Source organism: Nannospalax galili, unplaced genomic scaffold (genome assembly GCF_000622305.1).
Source record: "Nannospalax galili isolate Female #2095 unplaced genomic scaffold, S.galili_v1.0 scaffold599, whole genome shotgun sequence".
NCBI classification, from domain to species: Eukaryota; Metazoa; Chordata; class Mammalia; order Rodentia; family Spalacidae; genus Nannospalax; species Nannospalax galili.
This window is the reverse complement of record NW_008343079.1, coordinates 1,686,153-1,692,166: the sequence shown is the minus strand read 5'-3', so window position 1 is coordinate 1,692,166 and position 6,014 is coordinate 1,686,153. Positions and strand designations below refer to the sequence as shown.

Sequence of the window (6,014 nt, the reverse complement as noted above, 5' to 3'; positions counted from 1 at the left end):
AGTATCTTGTGACCCTGAGTTTTTAGCCACAGCCTCTAAATGATTATCACTTAGTTCCAGTTTGAGCTTAGCTTACCAACAGTATACTAAAAAAATTTTTTTGCCAAGTGTGGAGGCATACACCTGTATTGGCAGTCCTCATGAGGCTGAGATAAGAGGATTTTAAAATTTGAGGCTAGACTAGGCTATCTATATAGCTAGACCTTGTGTCAAAAATATATATGTCCCAGGCTTCCCTTCCTGCTTCCTTTGCTACCAGTAGCCAGAACATGGCAGTGCTGGACCTGGCCCAAGAAGGAATGACTTTGTTCAGGTTCATCCTCTTCATGGTTCTGTGGGTGATGCATTTCATCCACACCTGATTATACCAGAACAAGAAGGCAACAAACAGCCACACAGCAAACTCCCCGGTGTTTCTCTTCTGAAACCATTATAAGGGGTGAATCCTAATCCAGTCAACAACTTGGAAACTCTCTTTGAACCGGATTATCTCAAATATGAAGTGCTTCTTTGTGTACAGGATCATGATGATCTAGCCATTGACGTGTATAAGAAGCTGCTTGGAAAATACCCAAAAGTTGATGCTAGATTATTTATAGGTGGCAAAAAGGTTAGTATTAACCCTAAAATTAATAACTTCCTGCCGGGATATGAAGTTGCAAAGTATGATCTCATACGGATTTGTGGTAGTGGAATAAGAGCAATTCCAACGCAGTCACTGACATGGTTAATCAAATGACAGAAAAAGTAGTCTTGGTTCTTGGGCTGCCTTATGTAGCAGACAGACAGGGCTTTGCTACCATGTTAGAACAGGTAAAGTTTGGAACTTCACATCAAGATCCTATATCTCTGCCAACATAACTGGCTTCAAATGTGTGACAGGACTCTCTTGTTTGATCTAGAAGGATGTGTTAGATCAAGCAGGAGGGCTTATAGCTTTTGCTTAGTACATTGCTGAAGATTACTTTATAGCCAAAGCAATAGATTGACCAAGGCTAGAGGTTTGCAATGTCTATGCAAGTTACCACACAAAACTCTGATCAGGTGGACCCAGTTGAGAATGAACATGTTTCCTGCTACAATAATTTGTGAGCCAATTTCAGAATGCTTTGTTGCCAGTTTAATTACTGGATGGGTAGCCCATACAACTGACTGTTATAAGAAAATTCTTTTGTGTGTGTGTTGTTTTAAGGTGGACCAAATTGAGAATTAACATGCTTCCTGCTACAATAATTTGTGAGCCAATTTCAGAATGCTTTGTTGCCAGTTTAATTACTGGATGGGTAGCCCACTTTGTGTTTAGATGGGATACCATGGTATTTTTCATGTGTCATTTCCTGACATGGTTTATATTTGACTACATTCAACTCAGGGGTATCCAAGGTGGCACACTGTGCTTTTCAAAACTTGATTATGCTATGACTTGGTTCATCTGTGAATCCATGACAACATACACTTTTTGTTGGCATTGTGGGACCCTACTCTAAGCTGGAGAACTAATCACTACAGATTTCCCTGTGAAAGAACAGCAGAGGAAATCTGAAATGTGTAGCTACAGCTTTGTGACTGCGTATAAAGGAAAGAAGAGAAGTGTTATAAGTTATGTTTGTATAAATGCTTTAAAGGACCTACTTTCAGTAGTTTTATCACATGTATGTTTTGAAATCCGTTCTTTATTTTGTATGGCACTCACATCTGTGAAAAGGAAAAAAAGAAAAAGAAAAACTGCACCCCTGATGCTGGCGAGGCCGGGGGCTCGTCCCCCAGTGGTCGCCAGGTTATATATATATATCGTTAAATGGGAACCTGACTACCTGACACTTTCTTTTTAAACACTTCCTTGGTCCATCAGAAAGAGCTGGCACTGTGCTTAGGAATCTCCTCTCTGACAGCAAACACGAGGCTTCTAGTCCAGAAGGACGCTGACAGTGGCAACACGGAGACCATCTGGTTAATTGCTCTTCCAGAATTCCTCTTGCGTCATGTAGATGAGGGGTCCTGGCCGCAGGAACCTGTAGTATGACTTCTGGTGAAGCCCACATGATCCACAGCTGATTCCAGGCCTCCCCCAAGTTCAGCTGTGGAATGAGCAAGGTCTCCAGGCCACAGAGACTGGAAAGATGAAAAATCACTGGTTCTCCTGCTGACAGGAAGGAATGATTCTGTTCCAGAAAGGGTTCAGTGCCTAAACAACCAGGCTTGCTCCATTCTGGCCCTCTCCCTTTGCCTCCCTTCCAGCCCCAGTGTGCCTTCTTTGGACAGTGCTGACTCAACTCCTCCCCCATCTGCTTGCATACCAGAGTTAATTAATCAAGTGCCCTTTCTTTTTTCCTACTTAAACTACAAAGTTTGTTTTATTCTCCCTTTTTCTCCCAGAAAGCCTGTGTGAAGGCATGATTCTTTTTAGAGGTCAGCAGGGCTGAAAACAGGTGAATGAAATGAAGTTTCTTTTAAAAGTAGGAGAAAGACATTTTTGTTTAAAATCTGCAATTACTAACTTATCTGATGTACAATTCCTGTTCCATTTAGAAGCAGAGACACATCAATGACAGAGAATGACATGGGAAAGTCCCCATAATTAGAATGACCCCACCTTATAAAATGCTACTTTGGATGTTCCCCTGGCTCTTCGAGGGCAGTTGGGTGAGATGTTGGGTTGAATTCCTACTGTGCTTTGAATTGCTAGTTAGAAAGTATTAAAAGAGGCATATCTTGGATGCAGAAATCTAAAATATTGAAACTTCAACTTACTAAATGACTAAATTATTCTGTCATTGCAAAAATAATCCATAGAATGAAAAAGCGAATATCAAATGCATTTAAAATGTGATTAAATTTGCTGAGATTTTGCTTAACATTTGAAGTAAACTTCCCAGGACATAAAGCAGCATAAAACTTTTGAATATTGCATTGATAAAGATTACATTTGGGTTTAAACAGGTAGGAATTTGTTTCTGTCTCCTGTAAAAGTCAAGGTGAAGGTTATACAGTGGATACTCTCTCCCTAGTATCAGTAGTCCAAACTTAATCTTTTTTTTTTTTTTAAGTTTAAAAGCCTCTGAAACTTTATTTTGTATTTTATGTATTTGAGTGTTTTGCCCGCATGTGTGTAGATGCACCCACAGAGGCCAAAAGAGGGTGTTGGATCCCCTGGAACTGGAGTTAAGGATGGTTGTTAGCTACCATGTGGGTCCTCTGGAAGAGCAGCCAGTGTTCTTAACCACTAAGCCATCTCTCCAGTCCCAAGTCTTAATCGTTTATTAATTCATAACTAGTCAGTCCGTAGAAGCTCATTTCACACTGATTAGGGGAGCAGCAGTTAGAGTGTGAGGAGTAAACACCCCTACCATTGTGGCATGACGTTTTGCTGAGCCACTGCACATGGCCTTGACCTCAGGCTCTAACATACTAACAACTCTATTCAAGGCTGCAGGAATGAAGACGGGAAAGAAAACATATGTAAGCCGTTGATGATGGTTTTGGGGAGCCAAGTGCGGTGGTGCACACTTGTAATCCCAGCACCTGAGGGGCTGAGGCAAGAGGATGGTGAGTTTCAGATCCCATTTGAAAAAAACAAAACAAAACGCCTCAAAACAAAATAAAAGAAAACCAATCAACCTAAATCCCAAACCTCAAAACATAAAGAGGATTCTTGGAAGCTGCACAAATGCCTACACTCTATGCAACAAATACTCAAAAGGTCACATAACTTCTACAAGGAGAGCTGAGGCCTGTGGTCTGTCTGTTCCACGCGACCACCACGTGCCAGCTGAAATTCTGTTACTAAGGATGAAGAGGAAATGAATAATTATGGATGGAAGAAAACTACCAGTTTTTCTTTTAAACAGATAAACACGTAATTTAAAAGTACATTTTGCTGAATTTAATATTTCCAAAATGTTATTCTAACACGTGCCCGTATAAAATGATGTCATTTCCTTTTTGTAACATCTTTAAATCCACTTTTGTTTTCACATGCTTCCATTGCTTCCTTAGTCACATGGGGAGCTTGCTGGAAATGCAGACTTTCAGGCCTCAGCCCAGGCTGAGGATGTCTGTTTACCAAGACTCCAGATCATTACTGTGTATGTCATAGTCTGAGGTGCATTGTCCTGGAACTCTATAGATGAGGATTCTGCTAGCACCTAATAATCCACAGAAAAGAGACGCTAACCAGTGGACTCTGGGGCCAAGCCTAGAAGTTTCTGAGACCTCATCTTCCTTTTTTTTTGATTCAGACATCATAGTGCTCATCATGAAAACTACATCCATCCTCCTTTTTCCTGATCCCTTTAGACTACTAAGTAGACTTTTCTAACAGGAAATTTCAAAAATTCTATATCAAAGCATTTCAATTAATTTTCGTTAATTGACCAGAGGAGAAACATAAGAACCAAACCACATAGACTTGTTGGGTTATGAGTAAGTTAAATTTTCTTTTTATAATGATTTTTTAAAACTTACATTTATTTATTTACTTTTCTGTAGGTGTGCATATGGAGGTCCTAGAACAACTTGTGTGAGTCCATTCTCTCCTTTCACCATATGGGTCCTTGGGATCAAATTCAGGTCATCAGGCTTGGTGGCAAGCACCCTAACCCATTGAACCATCTTGCTGTTCCCTGGATTTAATTTTCAAAGCTGTCTATAAGCAGAGCTTTACACTGTATTAGATTTTTCTTGAATGTGCTGCCTGATTTTTTAATGTTTCTTGATATATAATCCAAATAGCATGTAATTGGCAAGTTTTTGTTACAATTCAAAGGTTTGTTTTAAATATATACACATTTGCAGCTGTGTAATCATTATTAACAATGATTTTAGAACATCTTCATCATCCCTAAAAAAATCCTGGAGGCACTGCCATCCCTCCCCATTTCTCCCTAACACTAAGTTACTCCTAACCTACTTTAGCTCTGCTGGTTCTGAACACATCATGCAGATGGAATGATACTATACCTGGTCTCTGGGGTCTGACTTCTTACTCTTAGCCTAGTATTGTCAAGGCTCATCTATGTTGTTGCCCTTATCAATACTTCATTCCCTTTTAAAGACTGAATAATATTCTGCAGTGTAGATGTAGTACATTTTGTTTATCCATTCATAAACTGTAAAAGTTTAACACAGCAGTTAAGGAAGAAGGAAAAAGGAGGGACTCAAGAAAAACATAGCTTGTTACAGGACTAGAGTGACAGAATCAAAACGGGACAGAAATTTGACGACACCCAGTGCCTTTCTGTCCAGGTAGAGAACTGACTTAGCAGAGGAAGACCACTTACCTGAGGAAGACCACTTACCCAAGTTCCCTCCATATTAGGACAGGCTAGGGTGAGGACCCATGATGTCCTGACTTCCAACTCTGTGTTACTCCCTGCCTCCTCATACACCAGGGCCTCAGGGATATGCATCCAAGTACTCATAGAGACAACGGGGGAAAGTGTAAGCCTCTTTGTCTTAGTCTGAATCTTGAAAAAACCACTTGGCAGTTGGAGAAGGCTCAGTGGTTAAGAGCATTGACTGCTCTTGCAGAGGACTCAGGTCCCCAGCACCCACAAGGCGGCTAGCAACTGTCCACAGAGATCTGGCGCCCAATTCTGACCTCCATGGTCACTTCATGCATGTGGGCACTTACATACCTGCAGATAAACTACTCATATACATAAAATAAAAATAAATAAACATAAGAGAGAACCATTTGGAGCTTAGATCCCTAAGGTAGATCTGGAGTTACTTTGGAAGAATGGTTTTAAATAATGGAGCCAACTTTCTGGCATTGTATTGAACACCTGAGCTAATCTAATGTCAGACTGAAAAGATTTCTTTTGTCTCACAGTTTTGGAGGTTTTGTTCCATGAGCAATTGGCCCTGTTGCTTTGACTACATAGCCAAACAAAACCATTGACATCATGGCAAGAGAGGGGAGGATGAGACCAGAATTCCTCAATCCCAGCTGAGGGCCTGTACTCAGTGACCTGAAGATCTCTCACCAGTACCCTCTCACCCCCCACCACCTC

The 6,014-nt window shown here is 40.7% G+C and overlaps 1 pseudogene; it reads left to right on the top strand.

The window, feature by feature from the left end:
* Window positions 1-216: 216 nt before the first annotated feature.
* On the top strand, window positions 217-1,552 carry LOC103738856 (annotated as a pseudogene).
* Window positions 1,553-6,014: the final 4,462 nt, after the last annotated feature.